We start from the raw sequence: 10711 nt of genomic DNA on the forward strand, positions 1-10711 counted from the left end.
ACTAATTAAACCAATAGACAGTAATTTATACTACTGTAATTCATATGATGCTTCTTCATCATTTCAGGATAATCCCAAACATTTTCTTTCTTAGTGGAGCATTAGCTTATGTTGTATAGATATCTACATAAAGGCAGCTTACCAAAATACCCAGTTGGAACAGCATTGTACACAGAGGTTTAATAAATCCTCATACTTTCAGATAATTTAATAGAGTTGGTATTGTTAAAAATATGTGAAAACATAAGCTTTTAAGCTTTGCATCTCACCAGCATTATTTCTCTCCCTGTTTTATCAGCAGCTATACTAATGGTTACACCACAGCAACCACATCACACTTTTTCTCCCTCAGATGACACTGCCTGGCCAGACTATGATGCTTGGCTGTGAACCAAGAATTCCCCTAGACTCTCACAGACATAGAAGGTGGAGGGAAGAGTGGGCTACATGGGTAACTAGCACATGCTTGATTTCAGAACAGCAGTTAGTAATGAACAGCATAGATATCTTGTCCGGGACAAGGCTGTGTTGTTTCCAGTTTAGCTTTCCAAAGCCAAAGTGAATTAAACTGTCACCCTGTCACACTACTTCTTTACCTGCTGCATTCTGCTTATGCACTTGAAGCCTGAACTATGTGTGACGGTTTCAGACTAATTTGAAGCTTCATTTTGGACTGATGGCATTTTTTTAACCTTCTATGTTATTTTCCCCTTCATTAAGAGTAGATCATGCATTTAAGAACATCTACGGAAAGCTTCAGGGCCTAAAAACTTTTAAAAAATGTGATCTCCTATAAAGAATATATGTTAGTAAAGAAACTGCCAAACATTGCATAATAAGAAATCAATAAAAAATAAAGATATTTTTTCTTTCTAACTTTCTACTCCCTGCCCCCAAGCCTCCAGCATCTCTTGGGAGCTGTTCTGATTATCCTCTTAGGAAATTGCTTTAAAACTCAGCAAATTCAGGGTAACAAGTTTTAAAAAATTGTTCTGTCTTTGTCCCAAGGTGGAAAAACATTTCAGTAAACATAAACTCATGACAGAGTGGGGATAGCTGTGATTGTCTGGGTTATCAGCCATAGCAGAAGTGGTATCTTTTACCATGTGGCACCACTGGATTCCATTTGCATGCCCTATACAAAATGACTGTGCCCACTGTAACAGCTATATGTAATGGGAGTATATATACTGCCATTTATCTTCCATAGTGAAATAGGTTAATCAAATATATCTTGTAGCCCATGAGTAGAAGTTGCCAAAGCAGGTATTATATAGTTCCATTCATTTAATAATTTAATATAGCATCACTTCTGCACAATGAGTGTAGATAATGAGTATTATGAGCAGTTGCAATCATTGCAATGTCAAATACTTTACTTGTAGACGTTTATAGTATTTCCCTAAAAGACAAATATGAGAACTGAAAATATTGTGACTTTGCAGAGAGAAAAACAATTAAACCACACTGCTATTTCATCTCTCATAGATCTTTGTTAACTGCATCAGGAAGAGAAAAAGGAGCTCTCTTCTTTTTATTACTGTGTTTAGTTTTCATACAATGGCTCAAGGAACACGGCTCTCCCCTTAGTTATTCAGTAACTTCTTATGATGGGTCCAATTGTACGCTCTGTAAGAAACTCATGTTTCTTATTTGAAAAAGATAAAGCTGTTCAATAAAGATTAGGGACTTTGTGGGAGTATGATAAATAGAGACAGGCAAGTACTAAAACACTACACACCCGCCTGTGTCTGCATAGTGATAAAACAGTGAAGAAAATCTACACGGTAACAGGGTAAGACACACATTTTCAGATACCAGGTGAGCTGAATCTTTGGGAACTACTCATGAATAAACAGTCCAGATTCTGTGAAAGGGCATGGCTGATTACTCAGCAGACCCAGTTTTTATTACGGAAAAGATGCTCAAGCATCTTGCCTACATGCAGTTGCTCCAGTTGAACAAACTTTCATTGTCTTTTTTTCTTCATTTCAATAGTTTTAATGGTTATTTTGGCAGCATAATTATCCCAGTTAAAATCATGGGAAGCTGTACTTGTAGTCTGGTCCTTAAGTGCACTGAAATTTGGGTTAATTTGGCCAAACTAAGACAGGAAGGGTGGGGGAAGCATGGAAACGCTTGTGTTTTCCAAGACTTTTGGTATAAAACACAGCCAGTTTTGCAGATACTTTGCTGTGAGTTTTAGGTGTTAATAGATGCCAGAAGTCAAGACAGAGTACAGAGGGAGAAGAACCCATGGAGTTTTCAACAGGAAAGAGTTTGAAAGAATCCTCAAAATTGTGAGTTTCAAATGGATCTAATCACTCTTACGCATATGGCTGAGTCACTTTGAGCAGCTTCTAGTGCCCAAACATGGCTGTGTGGAGATGCACAAGGACTTCAGAAAGTCTGACCTAGCTTCAGTTTCTAATCTCATTGCTCCCTTCCCCGAACAAAAAAAAAAAAAAAAAGAAAGGTTTAGAGAATAATTTTCTCTTCAGGATAGAAAAAGGGAGTTTAAAATTTTGTGGTTTCCCTTATGCTTATCCCAGCTCTGAATTAACTCAGTACTCGTATATCTATGCACAAGCCAGCACAAAGGAAAAAGCGCAGAACAGCAATGATTGCTCAGCAGTCAGCACTGTACATGAGGCAGGGATTTTCCAGGTCATTTTTATCCAGATCATCACTACAATTTGCTCGTCCAATTCTGCCAAATCAGCAGAAGTACATCTTAAAAGAAAGCCTCACCCTGTTTTGCACAGGCAGCACTCTAAGAGTTCGCAGGGTTACTAGAACTTTTCATCAGAGAGCCAATCTGAGTTGCACTTTTAAATAAAGAACACAAAGATTCGAAAATTCTCACCACTGCTGGACATCTGCGTATCCCCAAGTCAATTTATAACAACTGATGGCTTTGCCCAGTTGAAATAGCAATATGGTCCGTGCCTACAGCAGGCTGAGACAAGAACTGAAGTGCTGCAAAAATATATCCAAGGGAAGGTTGCAACCAAAACATATGGTATTGTTTCTCATTTGTGGTTTGATTGATGTACACAGGAAAAAAGCAAACAGTTTTGCCTATTCATGGCCTCCTGGACAAAGGAATGTCTGGAATGAAATCATGTAAGAGAAAGGAAAAAGTAAAGTAAAATCGATAAATATTTCATTCTGGGCATTCAGACAACAATTCAAAAATCCATTTAAAAGAGGGATACTCATTCAGACAACACTTCAAAAATCCTTTTAAAAGGGGGATACTCAGTATCCCAGAGTAACAGTCTGCAGCTATTGAAATACAGCACTGCAGGACCTATTTAAGAGTGAACGGTGGTATCTTGTACTGCCCTTAGTCCTGCTAAAGGCGATGTAGAGTGTATTATTATTCCATGAAAACAGATATAGCCTAGCTCTTATTCAGGTGAAGGAAAACGGTTCTCACTGGGACAATCTTTGGTTACTGTGGAACCATAGAAAACTTGAAAGACTTTGACATTCAGAGTCTTTTAGGGCTTCCCATTCCCCTGCCCTAAGGGAGATGCAACCATATCCGCATAATTCTTGACAAATGGTTCTCCTCCCCTTCCTCAAGCTCCCCCATGGCAGTTCCACAGCTTCCCCAGGTGATTTATTGTCCTCCAAGCCAAAGTCTCTTGAGCAGGAGACTGGTGCAGATATGCCCCAGGTGGAACGAGGAGCAGCTGGGGGGCAGGGAGAGGCAGCCCACCTGCAGCCCACTGCAGGCAGCCCTGGTGAGCGAAAGGTGGGCAGCTCTCCTCACCCACGCACAGTCAGTCCAGGCCCAGCAACACACAAGGCAGCTGGAGAAGTTGCTCATAAAATGATTTCTTTGGGTTAACAGGACCATTGTTGTTCCAGCTAAGTACTAAAACACTGCACACCCACCTATATTCTCATAGTAATAAACCAGTGGAGAAAAATCTATGTGGTAGCAGGGTAAGGCACGTGATGGTTTCAGATACCAGGTTAGCTAGTATGCCTTTGTTTCGTACAAGACACTTTGAAGGGCAAGGCTGTACATCAAGCCTCTCCAGAAGCACAGGAGCTCTCTGGAAGACATGTGGTATGTGTCAAATTCCTTTTAAATGGCTGCTTTGGCCACATTAGAAAAATCTTGCCTGTTGACTAAAGCATGTCTTGGGGACAAGAAAGAAATCCTTGAGGGAAAAGACAGGCCTGCAGGAAGAAGTGAATATCAATGCAGGAGAGCTGGAGTGAAAGGGAAAAGAATAGCAGTGTGTGACTTTGTGCCTTCACATGTAGGCAAAACCCCTTTACTTTCTTTTTGCATAACGTTGCTATCCTGCAACCCATTCTACCTAGTCCAGACTCTCAGCTTGCATCTTGTCTCCATACCCGTTCAAAATGGTGCTCTGAAAATCATTATCCTGGCTTTACACGCTGACTGCAGTCTTCTCCTGACGTTCCCCCTGTAACTGACTCCTTCCTAAATGCTTCTCTGACCTTGTAATGTCCTTTTAGTTGTCTTCTCTAGCTACACCTACGCTGTCACTGACTTGCAACGGACAGATTGATTCTTACTTTCAGTGCTATCAAACTAATTCTGGGACTTTCAAGCTGGACAGCAAGGTTATAAAATCAATGGAAACAGCCACTCCCATAAAAGTTACTCCTTCAAAAAAGCCATATCTATGTTGAAGCATTATGACTAGAATTGATTGCAGCTGGACCTGATTGATAATATCATTGGATCTGATGGTATCTCATGATACCTTCACTAAAACAGGACTATTTATTCACAGAAAATGAGGGCTGATCACTGTGTAGAGCTGTGGCCACAGCTTCCATCCCATCTTCTCATTTTTATTAGAAAAAAAAAGTATTCAGGGCGCTAGCTAGGAATTTGTCATTGCATGTATTCAGGGCGCTAGCTAGGAATTTGTACTTCACCGGACATAGTTCATTCCTTTTTACAATTCTACATCTTGCTGTAGAAAGGTTTTGCTTATGCTGTTGCAAAATTTCATTGAGTATACCAAAGTGTATTTTCTTGTATTTGTAATCTAAATTAAGTCTCAGAAATGTAAGCATCACATAAAAAAAAAAAATCTCATTAAATAGGTTTTGAATACAATCTCTTCCCTAAAAATGACTACAACAGTGGACATGTCTTTCTGCCAAACTAGATGTCCCTCCAATCATCACAAGTTTTGGTTTTGCCTAAAAGCAATATTTGCTCTCATGGTAGCTACATTCTTGTACTCAGCTTCTTCGTCTACAATACTGTATGTGATATTGTATGTCCTATTTGTAACGTGCTGTTCTTCTCGGGATGCAGACTATGTCTTTGTCACCTTAATCCTACCATGAAGTTACATATCATTTTTTATGCCAATTATCATACTTTCAAACTCTTCTTTTCCATTCTCTGCTTATTTTGACCAAGGAACTGTGTAGCTTTTTTCAAGTTTTCAGCCTTTCAGCTGAGACCCAGAGAAGCACTCTCCAGCACAGCATGCTAGAATATATCAGCTACTCTTATTTTTTGAGCGTGTGGAAGAGACGGGGTCAGTGAGATGTGGGACAGCCAATACACATTAAAGCCCACTGACAACTTTTCCCAGTCCCTGCCATTGATATGGACACACCAGTGCCAGAAGAAATGAGCTCAGATGTGACGTGGTAGCAGAGAGCTCAGATGGTAAAGGCCCATCTGACAGTTTAGGTCATCACCTATTCAGATCCCCATTAATGTAGTCATGCTGGTCCTGGAAGATAAAACTAGAAAAATTGGTATAAAGTTAGGTCAGGTACAGCTACAAAAATAGGGGCAGTGCAGTGAAAACAGAGCTGCTGTTCAAATCTCACCTGAAAGCCTGGTCCAACACGTGTGTGATACAGCTAAGTTAGAACACCAAAATATGGTGCAAGGCAAAATTCAAGCCCAAGATATTTAAGTGCAACGTGATGCACCAGTTTAAATTTAACACCTGTTAGAATGAATATACCACTCTTCCCTGCTATTGTTGGTTTTTCTTCTCTGTTTTATTTTTACATGCATATGTAGGAATAGGATGATCCTTATGCTGTCCCCCCTTGTCTCACAGAAACACTGTGAAACATTCATAAAAACTGATTACCTAAAGTCTTGAATAAATCCTTTAAATTTATTATGTCAGAACTTACATTATTTTCTTAATTAGTATTCATGCCCTGCTTCAATTCAAATACAAATCTGGCTATTACTAGTTTATCACTAAGGTTAACAGCTTAATTCTCTCATATCCAATCATTCAATGCTACCTAGTATAATGTGACATTCTATTGCTAATATTTTTATTCAGATCTATATAGAAAAGCCACAAATACAGTGATTTTCATACAGTTCAGTGGACCTGAATCAATAATTTTGCTAGCTGATGAACCGGCCTTCCATGTTTCAGGTTTTCTTTCCTCAGCCTGCGATGTGTGGCCAGACTCTATTAGATTGTCCATTTAGCTTATCATCAACTGTTATGCTATAAAAGCATGCTTTTATGAACGTCCTTGAAAAACTGGCTATCAGGAAACATTTTCTTTTAAATAAACTATTGGAAGAGATTCCCAAGTAGTGTTAGAGCTTCTTCTACTGAGAAAGGTTATTCAAGGTTTAATGGGATTGAAATTTTCCTTTGCAACATGCTCATTATGAGCTACTGTTGTTTGTCTTTTGAAACAAAAATGCTAGCTTGGGAATGCTGTCTTTTATTTAAAAATAAAAAAATGAAGTGCAGCTGACAAAGTTCAGATAATTGGACAGAGCAGCAGAGCTTAAACCAACAATGTATTCAGCATACTGACATGTGATATCTTTTGAAAGCTCCATAGGGTCTTTTAGCTTACAGTGAACCATTTCAGAATCCCGGACCATTGCAGAATAAAGGGTTTGCTCTTTCAGGCTTGTGCCAATTTCCAATGATATAATTATTTTTTCAGCTTCTCCTTTCCACCAGATCAATTCATATTCTACTTGTTACACATACAAGTTTTTACGGACCCAGTCAAGAATCCTGCAAGTAATGCCAGAACTTTACCAAAAAAAAATAAAAGCCAGGAAAATGCTGTTAATGGAGCATCAGTATGGTCTGTCATTACAGCAGACTATTCTCATTAACACGTAATAAACCTAAAACTGGTAGAAAGCCAATAAAACAAGGATAGGGTAAAAGGAGTGCTAAAAATGAGAGCCACTGGAACAGATAGAACAGAAGCCCAGCAGCTGGCTTCCTGCCACACTGGGTATCTCCAGCAGCCCAGCTTCTCAGGGGGGCTGTGTAGCCCATGGTTAAAACACCTACTATTCAGGTTTAAGGTTTAAAGTACTAACTGTTAAGTTTTAAAGACCATTTTTTGGCTAGTATGACTTACAGTCTGACTGCTATGAGCTTTGCCCCATTCCCAAAGTGAAAAGACCATCTAGGGACAGACTCCTGTTTCGCACTGGTATTCTGAACTGGATGGAACCTAATGGGTGAAAAAAAAAAATTAATTCTATTACTTTTCCACCTCCCAATGTGAACAACTCTATTCTGTCCTTGTATTGAGCCCAGTAGATTTAATTCTCAAGTGAGACTGAATGTTGAACTTTACCAAGTGTTAATCTAAAATTACTGGCCAGCTGAACCAGCAGTGATGCTTAACATTTTGCAGCAACCTGATGACATTCCAAAGACCAGACCGGTAGGGCTTGTAGGAAGATTTCACCTTACCCGCAGCAGGAACATCATGTAAAGCCTTTGAACTTTTGCTTAGTAAGTGAAACAAAGTTGTAACCCTATCAAATCTGCACCTCACTTGACTGAACAATCTCAAAAAGAGTCATCTTGATCAAACCAAGCCATCAAGAAGCTCAGTCAGCCTCCTGGTGCAAGAGGAGACTCTCAGAGATGTGAGACAAATTCTGGAGGGAAGACAAGCTACAGATAAAGGCAATACATTTAAGCAGCTATGAGAGTAAAAGCTGGAATTAATATTTATTGCCTACACAAGCAAATATGCTATAAGAGAGACAAGTATCCTGACAAGCCAGGGAGACTTGGTAACCCTATGGTGGGAAGTTAACATACAATAGTGTTGTCTCCAGGAAACAAAGGATTTTGTCATATGCCCCAAGTCCCAACTCCTGTGGCCATATTTTGTAACATCCACTCCTTCCCTCTCTCCCCCCAACAACAAACAAAAAAAAAACCCACCAAACCCTAAAAATTCCTCCTCCTGCTTACCTGATGTGATCTGTGGTCAGATCTTGAGCCCACCATGACAAATGCGGCAAGCAAAGCTCTGCCAGTCCCAGAGAATACTTTTTTTCACAGCAGTGAAGGAAAAAGACCACATAGGCTGCTGTACCTTGTGCTGCATTTTTCCCATGACAGAAGGGTCGTTGTTTCCAAATCTGACTGTTTAACAGCTGATATGCACTCGTATTGCATGAAAAATGGTGGGGAGGTTAAATATAAAATGGGATGTAAAAAAAAAAAAAGAAAAGTAAACGAAAAATAGAAAGTCAACCAAATCAGACTCAGGATAAATGTGGAGTGTTTGGTACAGAAAAAAATATGTGACACCCCCCCCAAAAAAAAAAGAGCAAACCAAGTGATTAGCATTTAAAAAAATCTTTTAAAAGAGCCTTAAAGACTATGAATTCAGTGCAAGGAGCCAACAATGAAGGTATAGCAGTAGACGTACTGAAGAAATGTACTGTGAGAAAATGCCTTCTGCAGCACTGGCAACAAATCTGAGATATTTCTTTGACACACTCCCCAGTTTGGCTAAATAAGAATAAATGCACAGAAATGCACTCTAGTGATAAGAAGCTCCTGAATCAAGACTGGGGGCTTGATTGACCCACTGCTTCAAGCTCAGTTTGGTACACTAGAACCAAGCTGGAGTTCAAGCTGATCCAGAGAAGTCAATTATTAGGTGAGACAGAGGACAGATAGACCTCCTAGTTAAGAAAAAGAAATTTGGGAGTCACTGGCTGTTTAGATACCGGCAGTCACACAGTTACATGCCTAGAAGTGCTGTCACATAAGACCAACACATCCTATAATGTTTTATTTCACTGTTTCTTCATGAAAGTGTCTACCCTGTACAGACACATGAGTGTACAGAAACCAGCTACAGGGCAAGTGGTAAACATTGCTCCTGGGAAGCTATTTCATTATGAATATTTTAACATAACTTTAGTTGTTTCCCCATCTCAAAATTTCACTATAAAAATACCAGGAGGTACATTTCAAATACAGTTAAAAAAAAGGGGGGGGGGGGGGAGGGGAAGGAAAGGTTAAATTGCTGTACATTTAACAGCAGCTGCATTACTCCTTGCTGTGAAAGTGCAAGCAAAGTGTGAGCAAAGCCAATAGCACTGACCTTCCTATTATCAAAGGGAGAGCAACAGATTCTTGACAGTCTCCAAGGCAAAACAAGGGAGACCTTGCAAACATCTCTCTGCAGGGGCTCTAAATAATAGCAGAGGTTCTTTCCCAGGGTTGAATTTCTCTATTCCTTTGGCACGCTTTCACAAAAGGGCTGGGTCCTTTGAGGTTATCTGCAATGTGCTTACGCTCAAAGCATTAACATGCCTGTTAGCTCTGTACCCTTGGCATACTTTTACTGTTATTAAGGAGTGATTATAACTCAGAAAAAGAGGATCTTGGAGATGAGACCCTGGAGTGAGGTGAAGAAAAGCAGAGCTCTAGGCTCTAACCTCTTCTCGTGCCACTTCAGGCAAGCAACATGCTTCACATTTCCATTAACCATATATGCTTAGTTCATAAGCTCTTTGAATTGAGATGTTTTCTTTCCTTGCATACGTAGGTATAGAATAGCAGCACTGTGGAGCAATGGCCCAAGCCAGAATGCCTTGGCAGTACCAGTTACACGTTAAGCATTTTAACGACTATGACAAGGCTGATTTTGCAGCCCCCTCTATTAATAAAAGAATGAAAAACATTACACAGCAACTTTCCTTTTTATTTTTTGAGAATACTGAGCACTTAAATAAGTGCACCAATCATTGGCTGCACTGCTTCCCAAACGCAAGTGCATATTTCTGAGCCCATATGCTAGCAATTTTCAGTCACATGGGGCATAACATTCCTTGCACCATCGACACTGTTGGGAAGAAACTACCGTTAGCAAGCAGGTTGTGAGAACTGCAGCATGTGTGTTAAGGGTTTGCTGTCAACAGCTCCAGAGGTTGCTGGGTTTGGATACAGATGTGGAGCACAGGGGTACTTTTAATTGCTTCAAAGAATTAAAGTAAGACTGCATTCAAGATCTTCTCACCGGCTTTAAGTATGCCAACAGAGGAAAGTTCAGGGGAAAAGAAGCCACGTGTTGATTGTCTATTTCAGTAATAGAGGTTAAGCACTATTTTGAACGTTATATTGAAAGTGAACAGGTGTGCTACCAGCCAAGGTGGGATATTGTTAGTAAGCATATTCACATACCGTCCCAGTAAACAGGTTACATGCCAATTGTCCATTGGCAGCCACTTCCAGCCCAAAGGCAGAGCATAAATTTAGTCCCATCAGCTTCGGATCAATTCAGTACTGTATCACCATGAAGGACTGCAGGAGCCCCGCACTCCTACTCTCAATCCCAGACTCGTCTCATGAAAATTCATGGGGGTGTTGTGGACAGAAGTTCTCCCTTTCCAGGACACATCTACACTGGGAACAGATGGCAG

The sequence above is a fragment of the Charadrius vociferus genome, unplaced genomic scaffold (genome assembly GCF_000708025.1).
Source record: "Charadrius vociferus isolate BGI_N301 unplaced genomic scaffold, ASM70802v2 scaffold103, whole genome shotgun sequence".
NCBI lineage: Eukaryota > Metazoa > Chordata > Aves > Charadriiformes > Charadriidae > Charadrius > Charadrius vociferus.